This window comes from Galleria mellonella, unplaced genomic scaffold (assembly GCF_026898425.1).
Source record: "Galleria mellonella isolate WM207_F2 unplaced genomic scaffold, CSIRO_AGI_GalMel_v1 utg139, whole genome shotgun sequence".
NCBI lineage: Eukaryota > Metazoa > Arthropoda > Insecta > Lepidoptera > Pyralidae > Galleria > Galleria mellonella.
Genome location: NW_026441995.1, coordinates 3,835,551 through 3,863,089, shown reverse-complemented (window position 1 = coordinate 3,863,089; position 27,539 = coordinate 3,835,551). Strand labels below are relative to the sequence as shown.

The 27,539-nt window shown below is 32.4% G+C and overlaps 1 protein-coding gene across 1 annotated transcript in view; it reads left to right on the top strand.

The window, feature by feature from the left end:
- Positions 1 to 1,677: 1,677 nt before the first annotated feature.
- LOC113517946 (thrombospondin type-1 domain-containing protein 7A-like) overlaps positions 1,678 to 27,539 on the top strand; it is a 127,254-nt gene continuing 101,392 nt past the window's right edge. The window contains exon 1 of the mRNA XM_052903434.1: positions 1,678 to 1,937. The gene's annotated coding sequence lies outside the window, so the exon portion shown is untranslated. The remainder of the gene's footprint in view (positions 1,938 to 27,539) is intronic.

Below are 27,539 nucleotides of genomic sequence, written 5' to 3'. Positions count from 1 at the left end.
ACAAATAGAATTATCAAACTTTGTTGGAAATTGGAGTTAGTTATTTATTTAAACTTTATTGACCAATAAAATGTGGTGCAAAATGCTATAAACATTCACTACCAGTGAACGTTTAGAATGTGTAGATGTATATATATATATATATATATATATATATATATATATATATATATATATATATATATATATATATATATATATATATATATATATATATCACACCCATGCGTTACCATTCCTGAGGACTAAAATAATATACCTCCGTACCTCAGAACTTGACGGCCATATCCCATCCTTCAAACCTAGTAATATTATATTTTGCCATTGTTTTTTACAACTTATTTATTGGTTACTTTACAAGAGTCAGGCTCGCACTCGCATCACAAAAATCGCTCACGACTAAGGATCACGAATTGATCCCGAAACTAGTCGAGCTTTTTTGATCTAATTACACGCAAGATAAACTGGTAGTTATTACATTGTTTACAATTGTTGTATTTTTTCTTATTTATAGAAAAGCAAATAAGTCGACAGTGCACCTAATGGGAAGTAGTTACTGTCACTCATAAAAACTTACCCCCTTATTTATAAAAACTAAAACATACTACAAACCTATTTTATCTATTGAATTGTATTGTCACTTTTTGTCAAATTGGAAACGTAGCTTAAAAGAAAGAGACAAAATAGTTCAATAGCTAAAATAGGTTTATGAGACATTTGATGTTTTTATGAATAAGAGCGTAACAATACAAGCGAGGATGAGAGTGTGTCGCCGGCCTTAAAAAGTAATTATAAGTTTGGGCTATAATTGCATAGAGTGTTCAGATGACCGCTCTGTTTTATCATGCTGTGACGCTGAAACGGTGAAATGCTGAAACAAAGGTCCGTAAAGGGCGAGCGGTAGCTTCCGGGCCCGCTACGTATCGAATACCCGCCCGCCCTGTCGGCTCAATGGCAAAGATTATGTTCACATGTAGAAGAACCATTTCTTACTTAGAAAATGTGATAGATATACGAAGGAATTATCTTGTTATTAATAAATATAAAAATAAATACGTAAATTATAGAATTAATCGACATCATTTCTATTGAATTTCTTTTTTTAGTATCTTATCTGAATTTTTATTTAAGTTTCTTTTTTTATTCTATTATTGTAGTATTGTTGGTTTGTATCGTAACATTTGACATTCTATTGTTTCTGCCTACCCTAATGAGAGGCAGACGTGACAAATATGTATATTGTGTAGTATAGTATTTTAATAACAAACATAGATTATTTAAAATATTACTAAATTTTTTTTATAGGTATTGGATATTGAATAATAATATCTCTAGTTTAAATGAAGCAAATTATGCAAAAAACAGCTACATTATCTGGAATGTTCATAAAAGATGTCTGTTTACTACATAACTAACTCTAAATTAGTCTTTGTTTGTATAAAACTGAAATAAAATTATCAATTAAGAAATAAAAATTCAATAATAACGAAAATGTACTTAAGAGTAATAATTATGTAGAACTTTTACTGTTATAAACAAAATATATTGGAATTTGCAAGTAAATACTTAATTTTTTCACCTTCATAGATGTTTGATGCCTATTGTCATATCTGACACTCGCCATATCTACAGGATTCGCATATTCTTTGCAAAGGGCGGCGCGGCGCAGCCGACTCCACTGAAGCTTGGTCAGTGCCCCGCGCGCCGCGTGCCTGTCGCCAGTCGCTCACTTCTATACAACATTGTACCAAAACCATTGTCCACACTCTATTATTAATCACTAACAACACAATTCACTTTAAATATATCTCGGTAATGATCGGACGCTGTCTCTCCTAATCAATTTGCTTATACTGTGCGTAATATTGAACTTTGTCGGTTAGTAATGTGGAAAGGATTAGGTTAGGGTTTTTTTACGGCGCTGAAATAAATCAAAGGTAAGATATATTTTTTATTTATTTACATATAATTATTCAGGTGTTCATATAGTCACGTTTTATAGGGTTAATTGGGTTTAAGTATTGTTAGTATGCTTTGTTTGGTTATATTACTTCATAATGAAATTACCTATTGGTAATGTTAACAAAGCGTTGTAATTAACTAGACAATGAACTAGGCACATTGCATTGATTAACGTAATAATTAAAAATATATTACTGATAATTTAAATTACATTACTTTTTAATTATTTTAAGTTTCTTTTTTAAATTTAAATGTAATTTAATTATTATTATTTAACAAGTTTATGAATAAACCATAATTTTATGTTTATTTATATAAAAAAATTTTGAACTATTTAATTATATGTAAATAAAGAAATATAATATATAAATATCGTTTCTCTCATATTTATTATTCTCTATGGTTTATAATGTAATAAAATATATTCATTAATCATTATTCCTTTATTTATATACCTATATTTTATTGTAATATTATTTAAATATATAATATTGTAATATATTTATTAATAGTGTAAATGACGGACTTGACACCATTTGTCGTAATCTACCAGTCAACCGTAGACAGGAATAACGGAAACAGTATATATATATATAATATCAGAAGAAAGACAGCTCAGTCACAAGATGTATATATATATAGATGTAAATTTTATATTATATATAAAACAAATTATTAGATATTATATGTATGTATATATAATATTTAATAATTTGTTTTTAGCATCTACGAAAGACTAGAGCCGAGTCGGTGCCGTAACACGCGGTAACTTAATTATGCGACGGAAACTGCGTCCCCACTTTGTTAAGCACCCTGAATAACAATTTACGCCACATTATACATAGTATACAATATATTAACGTGTATATTAATGACGAATTATTATACACTATTTTTTACCCGCGGCTTTGTCCGCGTGGCCAAACTAAATTGATTGACCGGGATCAAAATTGCTCATTCTTATTACTACTGTTCAAAGTTTAAATTCAAATATTTGAGTCCATTTTTATTAACTGTACAGGTAAATAACATCAGTAATAAATAATATTTAATAATTAATTTAAAAATTAATTCATTTAATAAAGCAGTACTAAGAAAAATTACATCATCATCATCATCATGTCGGCCGTTAACTGTCCACTGCTGGACATAGACCTCACGCTATTGGCGGATTTTGCTAATAGTTGCCACGCTTAGCAGATGGATTGGCAACTTAGTTAGGTTGGAGCAATGTTTTAAGAGGGACCCTGCTATCCATCTCTCGATCATTACGTTCCCTTTGTCATCTCTTACAACATGGGAATAGAAATGGTAGCCCATTTTATGCTAGGACCACACAAAGGAAATACAATTAAACAAATATAATTAATAAAGCTATCTTTATTTTTTAATGTTTTGTTTTATTATAATATAAAATAGATAGTTACGCTGAGCTACGCCGTAGCACTCGCGAGCGTAGCACCGACGTAGTTGCTTACTCCACCATACATTGGGACTATTCGTATTTTCTAGGAGCCAATTCCCAATCCCATCAACCCTTAACTGTCCACTGCTGAACATATGCCTCCCACATAAGAGGGGTTTGTCAATAGTTGCCACGCTTGACAGGCGGGTTGACAACCGCAATTAGAAGGGATTGTTAGTAATGGGGTCAAAAAGCCACGTTACTAGTAATATACCCTGTCAGGTCGACTTCCACGTGGTTCCTCCTGGAAACCATCATAGCCAATTCTATTTGAATTTGTCAGGAGAGGCTAACTAACCTGCTTTCATCCTCATCAGTTATCTATCACTGGTGCCCCGCCAGTGTATACCGATAGCGCAGACGGGGTTACCATACCATTATCACCCATTAAAAAAAACCGCAGTTAGGCTGTGGTAATGTTTTAAAAATGATGCTGCGGTTCACATCTCGACCATTAAGTTCTCTAAGTCGTCGTATACGACACTCACGGGAAAGAAAGGGGTGGCCCATTCTGTACCAAGACTTACACGGCAATATAGGAGCCGATCTTGTTTTTTTTAATATTATTTTAAGGGCTTTTACCTTCTTCAGGTATATCAGTCCTATTGTACCCTGAACTGATTTCTCAAACAAAACTATCTTATAGCTAAATCACTCTTATTTGTGTAATGGATACATGTCGGAATCGTTCTTGGTCACATATTGGGCATTATTACCAACTAACTAATGATACGTTATTAATGACTCCAAGCAATAGATCTATTTGTGAACGCGACGACAAAGGATCGGATACATCGAATAATTTTGTGGTGACATTTTTTTGTTAAATTTTTCTTTATCGTTTCACGATTTACATTTCATTGGTAGAAAACTCCTTTAAAAAGATGCTATCTAAAGTATTTGATTTCCCCCTGTGTTATTTACCTTGTAACACCCCTCATGCACGTCTGCTTTTGACTCCCAGGTAACATAAATTTCCTTTTCATTGCACCAGTTAAAGTGCTATTATTATTTCAGCTCTTAACTGTCCACTGCTCAACATAAGCTTTCCTCATAAGGGAAGTTTTGCCAGTAGTTGCCACGCTTGGCAGGCTAGTTGGCAACCGCAGTTAGGATTTTAGAGATGTTTTAAGAGAGACGCTGCTTCCCATCCCTCTACTAACTACTAAAGTACTATATAATATAAAAAAAAACTTTATCTATAGTATTATTACATTTATAAAGTGCAAAAGGCGGTCTTATTGCTAAATCAGTCTCTTTAAGACAACCTTTTGATAGAAGAAGGATTATAGAAAGAATGTCATAGCTATTTAGCGCAAGAAATACATTAAAAAAGCTCATACTAATGATTTGTATTGATAAATATTAAGTACTTAATATATACTAGCTTTTTTCTTCGTAAGCGTGGATTTCAGAAGCAGGAAAAATAAACCACCTATAGATGGCGTATCGAGAGGAAACACACCAGTTTTTAAGTTACGCCTTCAGGAATACAACTATGAAAGCCTCATTTAATTCTGCCTGATACTGGAGCAAACATACAGACAGACAAAATTTCTAAAAAATATTGTTTTGGCATTTATTGATCTTATTAAGATCGTTCAGATATTAATTTTCTTAAATATATTCCATGTACAAACACTGTTTACTAATTTACATTTTATTAGTTAGTTACAATTTTATTATATTAGTAGGATTTACTGGGATGTAACATTTTTTTTTATACAACTTAGAATGGCAAACAAGCTGACGGCCCACCTGATGGTAAGTGGTAACCGTCGCCTATAGACATGAGCAGTACCGTAAACATAACAGAGTATACTGTTTCACCCATGATACCCCCCCATGCGTTGCCATTCCTGAGGACTCAGGTGTTATTCCTCTGTACCCAGTAAATTCAAGCCAACATAATACCTCACGTATTGCTGCGTCACTCTGAACTTATCATGATTAGGTAAACCGCGTGTTGTCGGAGAGAGGAATCATAAAGCTCCGGAACTAGCGCTTACCTATACATGGAGTTATGAATATGGATGAAGCAAAAGGTATATCTTTTGCTTCATCCTTATCTAATAAATAAAATTCTCGTGTCACGGTGTTTGTTACCAAACTCCTCCGAAACGGCCGACCGATTTTCATGAAATTTTGTGTGCATATTCGGTAGGTCTGAGAATCGGCCAACATCTATTTTTAAACCCCTCAAAAATAAGGGTGACCCACTCCAAAAAAAATTTTTTTAGTCAAAATTTTTTATTTTTATTTAAATATAATTTAGCATTGAAAAACACATACAAATTCAATTTTTCACATTTTACGATCAACTCCTCTTTTTTAATAGCGATTTTTATATATCGCAATAGGCTTGCAAGATGGCAATCGAATATAATAATTGTAGTGCGATATCATGTATAGTTTTTTAATAACATATATGGTAAAACGTTTGCCGTGTCAGCTAGTATATATATATATATATATATATATATATATATATATATAGTGTAGTAGTACTTTTTGTATCATACCAGAACAAACATACATACTCGTACAAACATCTTTGCGTCTTTCTTCGTCCCGTGACACTTTGAGCCCCGTCTTAGACCACATCATCGCTTTCCATCAGCTGAGATCAATCGCGAGACCCTTCAATAGAGAAATAAGAAAAACGAGATACAAAAAATTTCTAAAAATCATTGTTTTGATATCTAAACAGAAACAAACTAGCGAAACAGTACAGAAACAGTCATGTCCATTGTACTGCTTATGTCTATGACGACGGATACCACTTTTCATCAGGTGAACCGTCAACTTGTTTGCTATTCTAAGTTGTATAAAAAAAATCTATTGGTTTTATTAAAATTCTTCATATTATATATTCTTCATATTACAATTCTTAAATATCTCTCATATAATTTTATTATATTATTATGTATTTGTTATAAAAATATTGTATTGGCATCTAAAATTGATCTAATTAATTATTCTTTAATATTGATTTTTTTTAGATATTCTTTAAGTATACATGTCGTCTGGTTACAATTATATTACTTTAGGACGACAAGATAGTCTTTTAGTATGCGGTTCTCTTTATCTAACGCTAGTCTGTTTGTTTATTACGTTTTCAAAGCTAAACTTTAGTAAATTTAGTTTTGGTTATAAAATGTAGAAAAATTTCTGGGTCTAACTAAATACAGGACATGAATAAAGAATGTCTTAGATTATATAAAATTCTTAATTGATAAATACTATTATAATGTATAAGAATAATCGAATTATAAAATTTGACAAAATGATTATTTGGTTATACTTATTAACATTAGTTAATAGTTATATCGTTCTTTTATTTTCGCCTGACAATTTTTTTAATATATTTAAAATTTTAACATAATAATGATTTATAATTATACAGTTAAAAATTACATAAAATTTTGAACTGTCTATATATATACGTATTTTTGTATGGCTAAACATGTAGAAGAAAATTTTATTGTTGACTTTTTAATTTATTTATATGCATGTTTCTTAAATACAAATTTTAAATCTTAATATTCTATATAAACATTATATAAATCATTTTAGCGAATTGCTTGATCTGGTTATCAACAATTGAAAGATTTTCTAATTATTTTACACTTAATTAGAATAGATTATACAGTAATTATTGTTGCTTCCACAGGTTTATTAATTAAATATTCTGGGAGATTACATCAATTAATATTTTCCGGAAAATTATGGAAGTTATATTGGAAAAATTTATAAATATAAAATAAGGTCGAGCGGTCGAGTCGTCAGTAGCTAAATTGATAGAATATTAAACATGTCGTAGCATGTCGTATTTGAAAGGTCAAATACACGAATGTCAACAGTTTGAAATTGTAACTCACTGTTTGTGTTGTGACTTCTTTATGGGACTTTATTATGTGATGGTATTCAAAATGCCTTACAATGTTTCGAAAATAGTTGCGTATATAAATAAGTTAAACATTTTACAATAAATATATTGGAACAAAGTGCAGGTGTTTTAAAATATAAGAAATTTGAAATTGGATTAGAGAGAAAGAAAGGTTTCAAGTGAAAAAGCAGTATTGTCGTTTTGATTTTAGTTTTACAAAAGCAAGGCTTTTTAATAAGTAGAAATTATATAAATTATAAGAAAGCAAAACACTCTGGTTTTTTTAAATAATATCTTATGAGATATTCTGTGACTTGGAGCCTTTGAAATGTGGTGCTGAAGAAGGATGGAGAAAATTAGCTGGAGGGATCGAATTAGCAATGAGGAGGTTTTTTTTTACAACACAGGGGGCAAACGAGCATGCGGCTCACCTGATGGTAAGTGACTACCGCCGCCGGTCCTGCTTAGGGTTAAGGAAAAAAGACAAATTATTAGAACTATTGAGGACAGAAGGGGAAAAATGTTAGGACACTTGATACGACACGACGAACTTATGAACATTATAATAGAAGGTAAGATAGAAGGAAGAAGGGGGAGAGGGAGACCGAGACATAGTTACATCAGGCAGATCAAGGAAGGAGTTGGTGTCGTGTCGTATCAAGAGGTGAAGAGACTCGCTGAAAATCGTAGTGAGTGACAAGAGCTCCACCGACAAGAGCGCAGCTGTTAAATAGATAGATAGATAGATAGGGATATTCTGATGTCCAGTAAATGTTCATTAATTAACTTGATAACAGACGACATTGAAAATTTATATCTTGAGATTGTGATTACGACTTAAGTGCGACTTAATTGTACACTGAAGATAGAACTTAAGTGAGATGTATTAATTATATAAATTTTAATTATATAGCAGTCTACGTATTTAATTACAAATCATAATTAATTCTGTGTAATTTGCAAATGAGTATATTATATTCGATTAATGATATTTGACAGCTCGAAAACTTTCCCAATAAATGTAAAGAAATGAGAACGACGAATCGTACAAATAAAACTCGACTTGAACAATGTCGCTTAACATAATTTGCCTGTAGATTAAGTTGAATGTTTAATTGAATTATCCATTGTAAACTTTTCGCGGTAATTATGACTTAGCAGTAATAATAAGTTGTTTTATTTAATTAATTTTCTTTCCACGAGGAAAACACCGTCAACAAAAGTATTCTATAAGGTATATCCAATGTGCTTTCTTTCTTTATAACATTAATAATATTTCCTAAATTTGCCAATTAATCGCTAGAAGGGAAACGTTTACTCTCCGCACGGCTCATTAAGAGTAAATCCAATTATGGTTGCTCCGGAGTTTTCTCGTCAATTAACAATCAATTCTGTGTCGGTTACGGAACGCCTGAACAAACCATGTAACCTCTTCCTCTCTGTATGACTTGAAAATGTTCTGTTAGAGTTTCATTTTATACAGAAATAGAAATAGACCTCTGTATGACTTGAACATGTTCTGTTATTATTACTTTCTGTCATTTTATACAGAAATAAAAATAGACATTTATTATTTGACAAAATCACAAAATTACAAACATAAGATACAATGGGCCCTACACTAGGTGAACCTGTATCGTGGGCACCCGACAAAGATTAACAAATTACAATCTGTTATAATAAAGAGTACATACTCGTAGTGGACGGGTATTAATATAAAAGGAATATAAAATTAACATAATATAGATCATCGGTGATCAGGCAATCCCGAAAAATTTTAACGTTAGTAAAATTTTATTTAAATCTAAAATATTTTATATTATATTTAAATAAAAATTAGTACCTTATTCTAGATCAATGAAGGTACTTTTTATCATAATTCATACGAATAAAGCCGTTGAAAATTTATATCGAATATGGTATTTCTACGAGTGAAGTGCCACCAAACTCATTCTAAATTTAATATTTACAAGCGACACAGTTGAATACAGAGATTCTGTTTTTAACATTAAATACTTCTAATGGAATAATCTGTATTCAAGCAAATAAAGTAATCATTCATTTATCCATTCATTCATTCATTCAAAAACCAAATAATGTTACAACTAATACTCCTCTAACTGGGGACACCAATAACAAAACAGATTATAGTCATAATCATATTTTTTTATTATACTGGCGTGGGTTGTAAAACAATCTCGCTCAAAGCGTCACAGCTGGCTAGCTGTTTATATTAAACATAACAGTGTAATAAAGGGGAATCATTTTATATAAATATAAATAATATTGTTACTAGTGATCCGGGCCGCTTTCGCACGGATAGAATTTTCGAAAATAATATGTAGAAAGAATGCTACATTCACCCTGAGTATAATATGAGCTATGTTTATTGCTAGAAAAAAATAGGGATCCTTACTTTAAAACTTTAGTAACGTAACTCAAGGTGTAAAAAAATACTTTAAAATATCTTTCGTCGTATGCGTTGCGGCAACTATTGGTGATAGAACAAAAGTATGTTCTATAATATTAAAGAAAATATCAATAACTACAAAAAAAAAAAAACGTCGGGATACTATATGTCCAACTATTATCCTTATGTCACAATAACCACTTTTTAAAATGTAAAAATATCTACCCGTGTGAAGCCGGGACGGGCCGCTAGTATTACATAAAAAGGAATTTGAATACTACCTGAGCACTTATGATAACGTCTAAATAAACACTTGCCCGTTTATTCATAAAAATAATAATAGTCTAAATAATAATAATCTAAATAGCAGTTGTGTTTGCATGGCTGTGTTTCGGTTTGAAGGGTGGGATATGGCGTGAATTTACAGGGTACAGAGGAATAACATCTGAGTCCTCAGGAATGGCAACGCATGGGGGGTATCATGGGCGAAACAGTATACTCTGTTATGTCCATGGTACTGCTCGTGTCTATAGGCGACGGTTACCACTTTCCATCTGGTGGGACGCCAGCTTGTTTGCCATTCTAAGTTGTATAAAAAAAACCTTTTTAGCTATTGAACTGGAACTGAATTGAATTGAACTCAAAAAAAAAGAAATAAATTCTTTCTTTTGAGTTCAATACCCAATTTGAAAAAAAAGTAACAAAACAGTGTTTATTACACTGTAAAATAGATTTAAAGGAGGTATAAGTTTTTATGAATAAGGGGGTTAGTCAATACATATAAACAAAGAGTACGTATTACTTTATACTATAACATACAAACTAACGTATTATGATCTTATAATTATAACCTATTTTCGTTTAGTATACTTGTAGGGAGAGACCACAGAATCCCATTTGTTCCTATAACAACCTACTTTCTATACTTCCTATACAGGCATACATCCCTCACAAGATCATCGCCTTAGGGTAAGATAAACAAGAATCTGTAGGGGACAATTTATTCCTATGAGCAAATCTTTCAATTTAAGACTGGTCGAAAGTGTTCATATGGATAATATGAACGTGTGTGAGATTCCGTAGTTTGTATATCATACTGTACACACACTGCCCTTTTGTAGTCAATGTTCTTTTCCACTCAAGGTTTACTTGAAGAGAACTCTTACAGAGAGAGAGATAGAGAGAAAGACAGAGTTCTAACAGCTTGCCTGTTGTACATCTTTATTCAATATAAATTATAACAATATAATTTTTGTGTACAATAAAGTATTAATGAATTATATAAAAATGTATGTCACATTTAAGACAAATTGATTATGACATTTGACATTGGAGAAATCTGGCAATTATTTATAATTGATTCTTTTCTATTTAAAACGTTTTTAAGTGTTGAAAGTAGAACGGTAACTCTGCTTTCTACTAGTATACGTTAGCCAAACAGGTGCAAAATTTTGCTCAGCAAAAAGAAAACTACTTCAATAATATTTTATTTATTGGAAGTTGATAAAACACACTGTAATTTTGTATATCAATCGATACTTTCGATACTTCAAATAACTTTTAATAGATGGCGTTGTAGGTTATACTAAGTTTACTGAGTCATCTAGTATTATATAATCGTTAATTGTGGGATCATAATCAACAAAGTTTGCTTCAAAAAAAAGCAATTTTATTAAGATTTACACAAAATGTTTCATTCCAAAAAAGTAACTTCAAATTTGGCATAATTAATTATTGTAGTTTAAGAACTGAACTACTCGACCGATTTTGATAACATTTCTGTAAGTCTAATCTGAAGGCATATACATTCAGATAAAAAAGAATTTTTCAAATCGCAACCAATTAAATTGAGAACTTCGTCTTATTTGAAGTCGGTTGAAAATTATCAAAATCTTTTAAAAATTACTGATGTAATCGCGTAACGTAACCACAAAATATACAGACGAAGTGAGCACATTCTACTTTTGTAAGTGATTTAAAAAAATATAAAGTTTATCGTTATTTTTACAAAAAAAAAGCCTTATTAATATTATAAACATGAAACTGAGTTAGTTAGTTTGTTACTGTTTAACCAATCACTATGGTGTACACGTACTATACGGGACGGAGGGGAACATAGGCTACTATTTATTCCGATCTGTGAACATATCTTGTTTTATATATTTTTTCTAGCTACCAGGAAAACATAACCATGAAAAAGTAAATGGAATTCTAGCGAACCAGTTGGAATTGACATGAGTGTACGTAGCGAAGTGAACAAGTATGAAGCACACTCCACGTGGAGCGGTGCCAAGCTCCGCTGCACCCTCAGCCCTTTTCAGCCCCTCCTCAGAGCCTCTCATTCCGAATAGCCAGTCACTTGACCTCACTGATAAATTAAGAACCTAAAAAGGTGGCTTTCTATGAAAAATATCAAGTAGATTTTGCTACGCAATTAAAGCGTCAACTTCAAATTAGGAGTTGATAACATATATCGCGATATGGTTACAATATCTATATATTTGGCCAATAACGGATATGTGTAAAATATCGCTTACATTGCTTTTACAAAAGAAGAAATAGCCGTGAGGTTCCGAGATAGAATGAGTATTCTCTTCCTTTCTCATGATGTCGTAAGAGGCTTAATGGCAAAGGATATGTAGCAGCTTTCCCCCTTAAAACATCAACAAAGCTTGTGATTGCCAATACGCCTACCAAGCGTGGCAACTGCTGGCAAAATTCTCTCCTATGTTCAGCAATGGAAAGTTACAGGCTGATATAATAAAATAACGCCCGGCATAGAATAGGCTATCGTTGCCTTTCGCGTGGGTTTACCATTTTAAGTTGTATCGTGGAACTCGATTGAAATGAATATTTAACTGGTATGGACGATATCGAAATCAGTGATGGCTGTTATTGGTATTGGTTTACCATGCCTACTTCAAATATAAACATAAATATAATCGGATAGAGAATCCAAATAGATTTGGTTTCAAACAAACCAAATGTCTCGCAAAAAATACAAGTATCTTCGGTCCTTGTAAAACTAATACGAGAACAATACGTGAACAAACTATTATCGGAATCCGTACAAAATGAGTTAAAATGCACGCTCAAAATGAAAAAAATCAAATAGATACGTGCGAGCTGACAATATCTAAAAGTATTCCAAATTTTAATTCTATAGGCATAAGTAGTCGTTGAAATATATAATAAATATTATATATATATATATATATATATATATATATATATATATATATATATATATATATATATATATATAATAAATAGTAGGCATACATAGACGAAGTTACCTCACAAGATATTTTTTATACTATTAATAAAAAAATTTAATACGAACAAATTGAGAACTCTCTCCTTAGAGAAGTCGTTTAAATAGGTTTATAAAAGTTTTGATAGACTTATTGTTGAATACTGAATTGAATAGAATTTTTAAATAAAGATTTGTCAAGATTACTGATTTTTATAAAACTAGGGAATATAAGTAACGTTCTCCATATAAATAGCTATTTCCCGCCATTCTATTCGCGTGAATTCGTTATCTCCCTTTCCCGTGGAAATTCAGAGAAATTCCATTTCACCGTTTACTTCCGATAGGTCTCTACGAAGACATTCTGCAAAATTTAATGTTTTTAGATCCAACAGTTTCGATTATTTGTCGATCGATCAACCAGTTTCTTCTTTTATTTACAGAGAGCGTCTTCCGAAATCACGAATCTAAATGTTGGATTTTGAACAAATAGGTAGATTACTTGATCAAACTTTGTGTTACTTTATCAGTCCCAATAAATTTGAGTGGAGTATAGATTACGCCATATTTATTATTTTATTTTAATTGATATTGATTTATTGAAGTTATTGATGTTATTAAAAATATAAGACAATTTAATTTATTAATTATTCAAATATTTATATCTTTTTTTTTTTTATACAACTTAGAATGGCAACAAGCTGACGGCCCACCTGGTGGAAAGTGGTAACCGTCGCCTATAGACATGAGCAATATCATGGATATAACAGAGTATACTGTTTCGCCCTTGATACCCCTATGCGTTGCCATTCCTGAGAACTCGGGTGTTATTCCTCTGTACCCTGTAAATTTACGCCATATAATACACCCTTCAAACCGAAACACAGCCATGCAAACACAACTGCTTTACGGTTGAAACACGAATGTAACAGAGGTACCCAAGCAAACGGCTTTTGTACAAAGTCTCCCTCTGGTAAAATATCATATATAGTATCAAAATAGAATATCATAATATTTTTCCCGTGAATATCGTAAGAAGCGAGTGAGGGAATTTAATAGTAGAGGGATGGGCCGCAACGTCCCTCTTAAAACATCATCAAAGGCTAAACCCCCCAAGTGGGAGGGTTATGTTCAGCAGTGGGCACTTAAAGGCTGATATAATGATAATAATTTAATATTTACAAAAAAATACCCATCCACCCAAAAATCAGCACGGTGAACTAACTCAGTGAACTAACTCAACTTTTTAAACAACCAAGTAATCTATACTAATAAGCAATTGAACTAAACCTAGGGTTCTTGATAGGGATGTACAAGGATGTACATTTCATAAACTTAGCATCCTTAAATTATTGATAATCAAACAAACCAAATGTGTATATGCAGTTATATATGTGATAGTGCATGTCGTACATTAAGAATTTTTTTTATTCAATTTAGAATGGCAAACAAGCTGACGGCCCACCTGATGGAAAGTGGTAACCGTCGCCTATAGACATAAGCAGTACCATGGCCATAACAGAGTATACTGTTTCGCCCTTGATACCCCTATGCGTTGCCATTCCTGAAAACTCGGGTGTTATTCCTCTGTACCCTGTAAATTCACTGCCATATCCCACACTTTAAACTGAAACAGCCGTGCGCCCATAACTGCTTCATGGTTAAAACACGAATGGGACAGAGGTGCCCAAGCAAACGACTTTTGTACAAAGTTTACCTAACTTTTTTAAATGCACTTACATAGATATGACTCCATAGATACTGTTTTGTAAAAGAAAAAAAAATAAAAAAAAAAATTAACCCAGTACTATATTGACAATTATAGAATCATTTAATAAACAAATTATTTTTCTACTATATAACACGTACTAGCATAGATATGATTTCGTAGTATTTTTTTTTTCATTTAAGAGTTTTCTCCTGTCGGTGGCACTAATTCATGTATCTTCTTCCAGCCAGTTCTATCCCAGGTCATACTCTTGATCTCCCTATACGACATGACACCTAGTGTTTCCTTTATCTGTCCCATGTAGTTATTCCTCGGTCTTCCTTTTCCTCTTTTGCCCTCTATTTTTCCTTCTACTATGCTCTTTAAAAAATCGTCATGTCGTATAAGATGTCCCAGCATTTTGCCTCTTCTATTCTCTATTGACTTCATAGTGTACAAATATTACATTCCCTAATTCCCACTGTGATGCGCATGAACCGACATTGACTAATGTACTTAGGTACGGGTCGGGAAATAATCGATTTAGGTCGACGCTCCTTCGTAACAGTCTATTTAGGTAGCTCACAATAACGAATCGATGGCGGTTATTAAAAAACACTTAATAACTTCGCACTTTTATGTAGATTAGTAAACAAACTGTGAAATTACATATTTTTTTCCTATCTCAGCGGAGAAATAAAGGCAAGATGAATCAACGCCATTCGTCCATCGCGGGCAATCTCTTTAATTTTGTTCCATCCGTGTTCGGAGTCTTTAACATATTCCCAGGAGGTATTTACTTGGTGTAGATTATTGCTTTTTTTTTATTCACGAGAGATCATTTTACATTTTAACTGACTCAAATATTGAAGTCAATTGCGAAGCTCCATTCTCTATTCATCTCTAAAATTAAAATTTCAATTTTATATTACAGCGAAATTATTATTTTCAGTGTTGTCTATTGTTTTTCGCAGTTTGGGTGCCGAACAGTGTTTTTAATGGGTAAACATAAAATGATAATCCCACCTGCGCTATCGGTATACACTGGCGGAGCACCAGTGTTTTTTTTTAATAAGTAATAATGGAATGGTATCCCCGGCCGCGCTATAGGTATACACTGGCAGGGCATCAGTGAGAGATGATAGGTAAAAATGAAGCAGATCAGTTAGTTCATCATGACGAGTTCAACAAGAATTGTTCACGATGGTTTCCAGGGGGAATCATGGACGTGGAGGTCGAATTAATAGGGTAGCAATTATATTGTTAGCAATGGGGCTGTCACTACCACGGGCACCAGTGTTGGGTGATAGGTGAGAATTAAGCAGGTCAAATGGCCCATCGTGACGGATTCATCGATAATTAACCACAATGATTCCCAGGGGGAGCCGCGCGGAGGTCGACCTGATGGGTATATCGCTAACAATGAGGCTGTTAGACTCCATTACTGACAATCCCTTACCCCAAACAGTTAACACTAGGCTTCGAGTAACGATGTAATAATTTACTTGAAGATGCCTTCGTTAGAGGTGAAACACGTGTCGCAAAACGTGCATAAACAAAATGGCCGACGCAGATTGACAGCTAATATAAAAGGTTATGGAATTTCTGGCAGTAATAGTGGAAGTCAATCTTCGAGTATTTGTAGTCACACACATACTAATGGTAGTGGAATTAAACAAAATATTATAATTCTAATCAAATTACTAGTAAAACATTATTATTATATATTTGTTTAATTATTATTTAAACACATATCGGTTGGCGGCCTGGTGATCTGTACTACAGGTTTTAACCTATTACAGACACCAGCTACTCACAGCAGAGTTCCATATCATTTTAATTTTATTGTATCCTACTCGTAAATACCTGATGTGTAAATTCAAGTTGTTTGTGAGGAGACATAAATAAATATATTATTATTATTTTTTAAATTATTATTATAATTATCTGTATATGCGTACATACACACGTATGAGACGAAATATAAAAAAAATAAGTAAAAGATGTATGTAAAGACAAAATCCATTTTTACTAATATGTCACTCATCTAGGTTTTTTTTTTTTATACAACTTAGAACGGCAAACAAGCTGACGGTCCACCTGATGGAAAGTGGTAACCATCGCCTATAGACATACTGCTCATGTCCATAACCATGGACCATGGACATAACAGAGTATACTGTTTCGCCCATGATACCCCCCATGCGTTGCCATTCCTGAGAACTCAGGTCTTATTCCTCTGTACCCAGTAAATTCACGCCATATCCCACCCTTCAAACCGAAACACAGCCATGCAAACACAACTGCTTCACGGTTGAAACACGAGTGGGACAGAGGTACCCAGGCAATCGACTTTTGTACAAAGTCTCCCTCTGGTAAAAGTAGTTTGTAAAAAAGTAGGTTGTAAAATTCTCCTATATAGATGAAGCGAATAATGTACACAAAATAATAGAAGATAGCTTGACACAACAATGTAGAAAATAAACCCGAATCAAGCATTCAAAATGAACTAAAAGTGGTAGCCTCATAGAGGAGGCATTTTAAAAAATAATTATCGCATAGCTGCATTCAAAATACGACTGGCTGACAAGAGGTCAACAATGGACGCGAGCTCTCGTGCATTGTCTGCTCACGTGTCCTCGGCACATTGCGGTAAATATCGACCGGCCGAATGTCAACCGGGACCGACTTTTGTTAGAATTCTTTTTCATGTTACTAGGATCAAATTTTGTAGATATTTTGTTATTTAATATTAATGACTAGCTTAGCTAGTACCGCTAGTTTGTACGCATGGAACGCAGTAGGGAAACTGTTTCCATTTAATGCAGTTTTTGCATGATACCGAAAAAACAGACAAACAGACAATATTTCTAAATAATATTGTTTTGATTTCTATCGCTCTTATTGAGAACAATAGATATATATTTTTCTTAAATACGACTCATGTACGGTCACTGTCTACTTACAATTTTATTATATTAGTAAAGTATTGAAGTCGATTATGAGGCACCATTTCATAAACTATAAAATTATATTTTATTTTTAATAGTTCAGCAAAATTATTATGGTATGGACTATCAAAAATTAAAAGTAAGACAGTTTTATAATAAATAAAGCATAATGATATTTTGAAGTTTGCTTAATTTAGTATATTATACATTACTCCATGTATTATTTAATATATTTTGACTAATACTGGTTTGTTTTTTAAAGGAAAATAACGAAATATATCATTCATTCTATCCATTAAGCATTAATTTATAACAATAATTGACTTAATTTGACTAAGCTATACGTACACTCGTTTCTGTATTATATTACAAAACAAATCACCAAGTATACTATCTTTCATTTGAACCAGCTCCAACCCTGAACATATTATGCGCCCATCTGGGAGCGCCATTATTACCTATGCATCCAAGCTACGGGTACACACGTCTCTGGATAGTTTTTTATATTACAATTTTTTTTTTTAATTTTTTAATGTTATATTGGATTAAGTAATATTTTGTTATTATTTCTTCTTGTAAATAAATGTTATTTTGATTTGACTAATAAATTCTATATTACTTAAGCATAATGATATTTTGAGTATACCTAACTTAGTAGACTGAGGGAAGGGATTGTTAGTAATGAGGAGTTTAGTCCCCATTGCTATCAATATACCTTATCAGGTCGAACTCCACGTGGTTCCCCTGGAAACTATCGTGACCAGTTTATCATTGAATTCGTCACAATAGGCTAACTGACCTGCCATTTCATCCTCACCTATCACCGCTCACTGGTACCCCGCTAGTGTATACCGATAGGGCAGGCGGGGTAACCACGCCATGTTCACGCATAAAAAAAAACTTAGTTGACTACTAAGTTAGGCATACTACTGTATGACAGTACTGTATTGAGACATCTTCAAGTATTTTGTTTTTTATGCGCGGGTACTTCGTCGTCAATATTAAATATGCGAGACAGGGGACGAGTGACAGAAGTGGAGGTTGAATACGCACTGACTTTATTATACATGTCTTTGACCTTATAACATACACAAGTACCCACCTATTACATATAAATAAAACATAACAGTAATATATAGTGTGTATGTATGTGTGTATATGTATGTATATATATATATATATATATGTGTGTGTGTGTATGTATGTATGTATATATATGTATGTATGTGTGTATATATATAATTATTTATAATTTATGTAAATAGTTATTTAAATTTCTGTCTTGCACTACTACTGCCCACTCACTACTTCCTATGCCACTGCGTTAGGTTGACTGGAAGAAATCTCTTTTAGAGATAGGTTCGCCTTTGCTAACATTGTTATTATATATATATATATATATATATATATATATATATTCTTACAAATCATATTACTTTTTTTTAACTGCATAGAACAAAATATAACGTTCATTCTATCCATAAGGCATAACTTTATAACAGTAATAGAATAAATACGACAAATATAGCAGAATGACATTTTGTAGTACGCCTAATCCAGTTTTCCGAAATACAAGACTCGTAAACAAGATTAGCGTTCAACAGTTGTCTTGAGACTGTAGACATTATTGCTGTCTCGAGTATTATATGAAACAGTAAAAATACGACTTAAAGAAGTATCAAAGACAAGTATACGAGGAAAACTACTCATAGGTTAAAATATTAGGAATAATTAATTTAAATTTAAATAGAAATATACCTAAAATTGTCACCAAATTAAAAAAAAAATTGAGATTCTCAATTGGGTTATATTTATTTACATACGTTACCTCAAAACTTACTCATTTATAAACCGATTTGAAAAACTCTTATGTGAAAGGATAAACTTTCACGTAAAAGAATTGTATACCGAACTAGGCGGTAGATTAAAAAAAAATACTATTAAAAAATGCTTATTACTTATTAAGTTTACTTGAAAAAAAAAATATTTTTATTTACTATTTATTTATTTCTTTTTTGTCTCATAAAAATTTGATAAAGTCGGCTCAGTAGTTTGATTTTTTAAACTAAATGATTGGTTTTGCCACAATTGATGTCGGTCCTTTTTTTATTGAACGAAATCTATTTACTCATATCTATTTTTTTAATGGATGTTTATTCACCTAGTAGACGCACGCGCGAGGGATTACCGACATTTTTAACCTTTACATGCAAGCTATACGTACACTCGTTTCTGTATTATATTACAAAACGAATCACCAAGTTTACTAACTTTCATTTGAACCAGCTCCAACCCTGAACATATTATGCGCCCACCTGGGGGCGCCATTATTACCTTTGCATCTAAGCTATGGGTACACACGTCTCTGGATAGTTTTTTATATTACAATTTTTTTTTATACAACCTAGAATGGCAAACAAGCTGACGGCCCACCTGACGGAACGTGGTAACCGTCGCCTATAGACATGAGCAGTACCATGGACATAATAAAGTATACTGTTTCGCTCATGATACCTCCCATGCGTTGCCATTCCTGAGGACTCAGGTGTTATTCCTCTGTACCCAGTAAATTCACGCCATATCCCACCCTTCAAACCGAAACACAGCCATGCAAATACAACTGCTTCACGGTTAAAATACGAATGGGACAGAGCTACTCAAGCAATCGACTTTTGTACAAAGTCTCCCTCTGGTAAAATATTTTATTACAGAGACAAATCAAAAATATAAACGAAATCAAACTCATTTCAAAGAACATTCAAATGTAATAAAGTATTCAGCACGATTCGTATACTAGCGCATTGGGTTGTAGTAGTGTGTGTTAGCTTTTTATTACATTTTATTACCTCGTTTTATACTGGTATATGTCGTAGGAAACTGAAAATACTAGGTATTTTATGGAATACCTAAAGAAATCACGAAATCATAGATAACGAATATTTTAAAATTACGTTTTCTAAATAAAACTATAGTGATATCACAAAAACTTAGTAATATAATAAAATTGCAACTATATGATGTCTGTACGTAGGAAATATTTAAGAAAAATATTTAAATAATCTCTGTTTGTATATAAATTGGATGCAGTTTTCATATTTGCGTCCCTGAAGGTCTAACATTAAATTTGGTGTATATTTTATCTTGATACGTTGTCTAAAAATTGTCTATATAATAAAATTTTCTACTTCTGAAATCCACACGTAAGAAGTAGCCGGCAAGTTGTTATAATATCATGATTTCATTAAACAAAATTTTATAAAAAGAGAAAAGAAAATTTATAAGAATTATTATTAAGTACAAATTAAAATTTCAATTAGCATCTAGACTGTTGCTTATAATAAATATGATAACAAAGAAAACTCTTATAAATTATTCAATAAATCATAAACAACAAATGACAAAATATTCGTAATGTTCTCTATTGCAATTTTTATTTACTCAATTGAAGTTTTAGTTCTTTATTAAAAATTAATCTATCATAATGAAATATAGTATAAATGTCACCTTTATTATTTTACTTTAATAAAATGACATAATAATTGCACTAAAAGAACGTATTGCAGCTATTTTTCATAACACTGGATTTTATAACCGAATAAACGTTACAGATTAGAAAATTTGACATATTTTGTGATTTCCCTGGGTGAGTGGTGTTTTCCCTGGGTATTTCACGAAATCTCTAGTATCCCTATTTTATTACGACATATACATAATGTTATTAAAGGTACCTAAAGCTGTAAAACTTGCTTGCAAAATCTTTAATAGTGTGCGTTTCAGATTTTATGTGATAGTTCACATGGTTTCAGTGTATTATTTCTTGTAAAATGTCATATTCTAGATTATTATATTAAAAGAAATTGTTTTGATAAATTGAACACAAATATCTTATAAACTGCTAAAAACTTATTAATTCTTTCTAAAACGCATTCATTCTTTATCATGACAAAAACAAATAAATAATATTTCAATTATACTCAAGTTCTTTATATAAATTATTTTCTAGTGCAGTTTAATTTCAAATTAACTTTTAATTTATATTAATTTTTTATTTTAATTTGATTTAAATTTTAACTTTTTTAATTTTAATTGTAGTTTAACTTTTTATTACAGTATATCATTATTTTATCTAAAACTGTATTTTATAAAAAATAATAAGTATATTTTACTTTTTTCGAAAGACATCATAATGAAAGCCATCAAGATTATTTGTAAAAACCTCGCCAAGATTACTCTATAATATACCTAAATAAATATCGTTTGCAAATAAAATGGAAAATTACTATATTGTAATTACAAAGTTATTAGATACAATGAGGAAAAAGCAACGAAATTTAATCGTATTAAAAATCATTTTCGAATTATGACGGAGTACAATTTCAAGAAAAATGTATAAAAACCACGTAAAGAAAGAATATAATATTATTACCTGCTTTTTTACAAATTAATAAAAACAAGGCAATCTGCCATCTAATGGTTCATGAATAATACAAAATAAAATTGGATTATTTAATTGATTGTTTCGATTTCTTATTAATTTCATTTAGATGATGTTTCTATGATAATTTCAACAAAACTTTGTTACCTTTTTATTATTTCACCACCAGAGGGAGACTTTGTACAAAAGTCGATTGCTTGGGTACCTCTGTCCCATTCGTGTTTCTACCGTGAAGCAGTTGTGTTTGCATGGCTGTGTTTCGGTTTGAAGGGTGGGATATGGCGTGAATTTACTGGGTACAGAGGAATAACACTTGGGTCCTCAAGAATGGCAACGCATGGAGGGTATCATGGGCGAAACAGTATACTCTGTTGTTTCCATGGTACTGCTCATGTCTATAGGCGACGGTTACCACTTTCCATCAGGTTGGCCGTCAGCTGGTTTGCCATTCTACGTTACATAAAAAAAAATCTATTAAGTCAGATTATGTACCTACTGAAAATTAATTGCATAAATGTCATTAGGCATATTTTGTCTTGATTTAATACCAATATATTTTTTTTGATAGGTGAAAATGGTATGGTAACCCCGCCTGCGCTAACGGGATATGCTGGCGGAGCAACAGTGAAGGGTGATAGATGAGAATGAAAACAGGCCAGTTAGCCCATCATGATGAATTCATCAGGAATTAACCATGATAGTTTCCAGGGAGAACCGCGAGGAGGTCGACCTGGTTGGATATATTGCATGCAATGGGATTCTCAGTCTTCATTACTAACAACCCTTTTCCCCCCGATACCAATATGTTTAATCAGTCGTCAGCTATCTACTTTTCTATCTTCTTACTGTAGCATTGTCTTAATTATATACATTGGCCGTGTGGACCCGGCATAGTATAGAACACTACTTCCTTTGCCGCTGGGGTCGTAAGAGGCGACTGAGGGGAATTACTAGTCAAGAGATAGGCAGCAGCGTTTCTCTTAAAACAAAGCCTAACTGCGGTTGCCAACACGCCTGCAAGTACTGGCAAAACTGTAGGGGAGACCTATGTTTGGTAGTGGACAGATAACGGCTGATACTATTATCATAAAGGGTATATTAATATTTCTTCAGAATCCACCCCTAGTGTGGGAGGAAAGGGATTGTTAGCAATGAAGTTTGACAGCTCCATTTTTAGCAATATGCCTTATTAGGTCGACCTCCACGTGGTTCCCCCTGGTAACCATCGTGAACAATTCTAGTTGAATTCGTCACGATGGGCTAACTGACCTGCTTCATCCTCACCTATTATCCTTCATTGGTGCCCCGCCGGTGTATATCGATAGCGCGGGTGAGGTTACCATTCCTTTATTATCTATTTAAAAAAAACACCCCTAGTGTTGCAGGCGTCCATAGGCTACAGATACCGTTTACCATCAGACGGGCTGTATGCTTGATTACCACCTTTGTAGTATAAAATCATCATAAAAATATTTTGACCTGGAAACAGCTTATTTTAGACATTAAATATCAATTTGCTAAATTCTGGAAAAAAGTCTCTTCTACTTCACGTGTATAATTTTCTCGTATGTGTAGGAAAAAACAGGAGCCTGTGGGATTATCGCACGTTGGAGAGCTATGAGTAATTTTAAGTTGGGAGCGAAGTCATAACCGTTTTCACCGGGACAAATAGTGGCCTGGGGACTGCATCATGATTCTTTAACCTGCTTTATTTATACCATCTACACGTTATATTTTTATAGAAGTGGCTCATTAGTGTAAGACAAAAAGGACGTTATTGTATTCGAGCTTTTGCCTGCAACTTCAAATGTGTGAATTTTTGAAGTTAGTGACCACTTTAGATTAAGATAAAATTTACACTGTATTTTACGCCAGACTTTATGAAAACTGTAGTAGTTTTTTCGTGATGCCGAAACAAATATACAGACAGACAAACAAAATTCTAGAATCTATTATTATGACTTCTATTTCTCTTATCTTAAGATTCCTCATGTTATTTTTTCTTAAATATTGTCTATGCACAGACATCGTTTAGTAACAATTCTATTATTTAAGTGTGATAAGGATTAAAATAATTTCTTTTTTCAACCGCTTCAAGAAAGGTTCTCATTTCAGTTGGATTTTTTTTATGTTTGTTTCCTCATAACTCTGTCAATTCTATTTTTTTTTTATTTGAAAAGATATATTTACTGATTGGTCCCACAGAAATTTTATTAAAATTGTTTCATATTTTAGTTTTTAAATGTTCTTGTATTTTCACTAACTCACTTGTATTATTTTAGGACAAACTTATACTTATATATAAAAATAATCCCATAACTGAACTAAAGCTTTTTTCTACTTATATATTCATACAATAGAGTAGGAGTCAAAGGTGATCATTATACATAGATGAAGGGTACATCAGATTACGTCGAGAAAGTTTCAGGTATTCATCGGATTAGGGTAATGCGTTGGCGTGTCAATCGAGACCGTATATATTTTGCATATGTTACTTCGTAAATTTGATGCTATACTACGGTAATTATTTTAATACTATTCTTCTTATTTACCTATCGTATTTTACATTTTGACAACTAAAATACGGGACGATTTTAATAAAATTTCTTGAAAGATAAACACATTCACTCACCGGAGGGAGACTTTGTACAAAAGTCGATTGCTTGGGTACCTCTGTCCCATTCATGTTTCAACCGTGAAGCAATTATGTTTGCATGGCTGTGTTCCGGTTTGAATGGTGGGATATGGCGTGAATTAGGAGGTACAGAGGAATAACACCTGAGTCCTCAGGAATGGCAACGCATGGGGGGTATCATGGGCGAAACAATATACTCTGTTATGTTCATGGTACTGCTCATGTCTATAGGCAACGGTTACCACTTTCCATCAGTCAGCTTGTTTGCCATTCAAAGTTGTATAAAGAAACATAGGTATATCAAAATTAACAATTAAGAAATAAATAAAATAATTCGTATTAAATTAATCGTATTCGGGTTTGTCGTAGTAACATTAAAAGCGATTTTATTTTATTCAACTGTACTCTATTCTACTATATAATAATAAATATATTATTATATAGTAAATATAAAACTATATTAACTCCAATAAAACCGTTTATAACTACTCCTCTCCATCCAAAGGTTTCCTGGAAGAGATCGCTTTTAACGATAAGGACGCCCATTGTTTTCTCAGTGGGAGCATTTCTTGTAATTGTTTGTATCTATTTATAAGTTTACTACTGTAATCTTTTGGAAAAAATAATAAAGAGTGTCTATCTATCTATATTCTACTCTATTCTATTTTTCTATACTAATATAATTGAAGTCAGAAGAGAAAATGTTGAGACCCTTGATACGACACTACGACCTTATTAACATTATAATAGAAGGTAAGATAGCAGAAAGGAAGTGAAAGAGGAGACTAAGGCGTAATACATCAGGCAGATCAAGAAAAAAGTTGATGTCGTGTCGTATCAAGAGGTGAAGAGACTCGTTGAAAATGATAGTGGCAAAAGCTTCATCGACAAGAGCGCAGCTCTTAAATAGAAATGAATGAATAAAGTGGAAAAGTTAATTTGTTTGTTTGTTTGAAAACTTTTAAACTACCAGTTGGATTTGAACCATTCCTTTTGCATTTGTCAGTTGATATTTTTAGAAAGATTCAACAACAAAATACGACCACGACACGATATGCAATTATTATTTTATATAATAGGTTAATATAATGTTTAATGTTTATAATAGGGAAGAAAGGTTCTTGAGCGACGACCACGTATGGGCAAACGCAGTGTAGGACGACCCACCACTAGATGGAGTGTCGATCTCTATTCATTGCAAGGAGTCAGTGGATACAGGTGGCTCAGGGCCGTTCCTTATGGTAGTCTATGGGGGAGGCCTATGTCTAGCAGTGGACGGATAATGGCTGAAATGATGAATGATGATAAATGACGACAAGGACGAATAATGACTGAGAAGATGATGATGATAATAGGTATATAATCATAATGTAGAAATATAATAGCAATATACAGTAACGTATGAAAAGAATGTTATATATTATTTTTTGAGCACATTATTTATTGCATTTTTCCTGTTTATGTCTTTGTGGTAGATGTACTCCTACATGGATGGAGCTATGTTTATATAAAAGACTTGACACCTGAAATAAATCAATCATAATATTATATGTATATATAATAAAATCGTAACTGGTTACTATCTGTACATGGAAGATATATAAGAGAAAACTATTGTAGGGGGGCTTTATAAACGCAATATAATCTATCTATTTATCTGTACGTCTGTTTTTCTATAGGTTTGTACTCGCGCCTCTCAGTAACGGTTTAACCGATTTGAATGTAGTTTTCACTAATGCGTTGCGGTGCTCCACTTAACATTTAGTGTTTGTTTTATCTCAGTCGGTTCATAAATATTGTAATAAACTATCTAAAGAGTCAAGACAATTTAAATAATACCCACCTATGCGATGCCGGGGAGGGTTGGTAGTAAAATAGATAGAAATGGTAAACTTATTGTTCTTATGTTTTAAAGATAGATATTTAGATAAAATCCTTTCATATTTACAATATTTTCATTAAATATCTTGTTATATGTGTTTCATTGGATAAAAATAAACTGTTTAATAAACCTTAATTTTCAAACAATGTATTTGTTTCGGTTTTTTTTACAGCATTTTGTTTTTATATGTATTTTTTTTTTTTTTTTTTTTTTTTTTTTATAAAACTTAGAATGGCAAACAGCTGACGGTCCACCTGATGGAAAGTGGTAACCGTCGCCTATAGACATGAGCAGTACCATGGACATAACAGAGTATACTGTTTCGCCCATGATACCCCCCATGCATGTATCTTTGTAGCTGATAGCTTTATAGCTGACCTTTTGTAGCTGTCACGACTTCTCAAGAAAAATGTACTTAGTAGAATGATTTATACCTCTACTGTCAATGTTATTTATAGGATCATTTATTATCTAAATGTACCTATATTCATTTTAAATACACTATCGGGACTTTATCATTATCATATCAGCCATTATCTATCCACTGCTGAAGATTGGCCTCCTCTATAGATTGCCATAAGGAATTGGATCATTCATTATCGCTATTTACCATTGTGGGTATTTTGCTAGTAGTTACCACGTTTGGCAGTCAGATTGGCAACTGCAGTTAGCTTTCAAAAGGGACGCCACTGCCCATCCCTGAACTATTAAGTTCTTTTAGTGCCTCTTACGATACTGAAGGGAAATGAAGGGGTGATCCATTCTATACCGGTAGCACACGACATATAAATGTATACACACTAAAATTTAAATTGAAGGAGGTTCTCGACCTCATTTCTCTTTTTACAAGTCGGTTGAAATACGTAGCTGTTGTAAAATAAAACCTAGGTATTTTTTAAGTCGTTGTTTGTTGATAGCAGTACATACTCAGTGCTAGCCATTTTTCAGT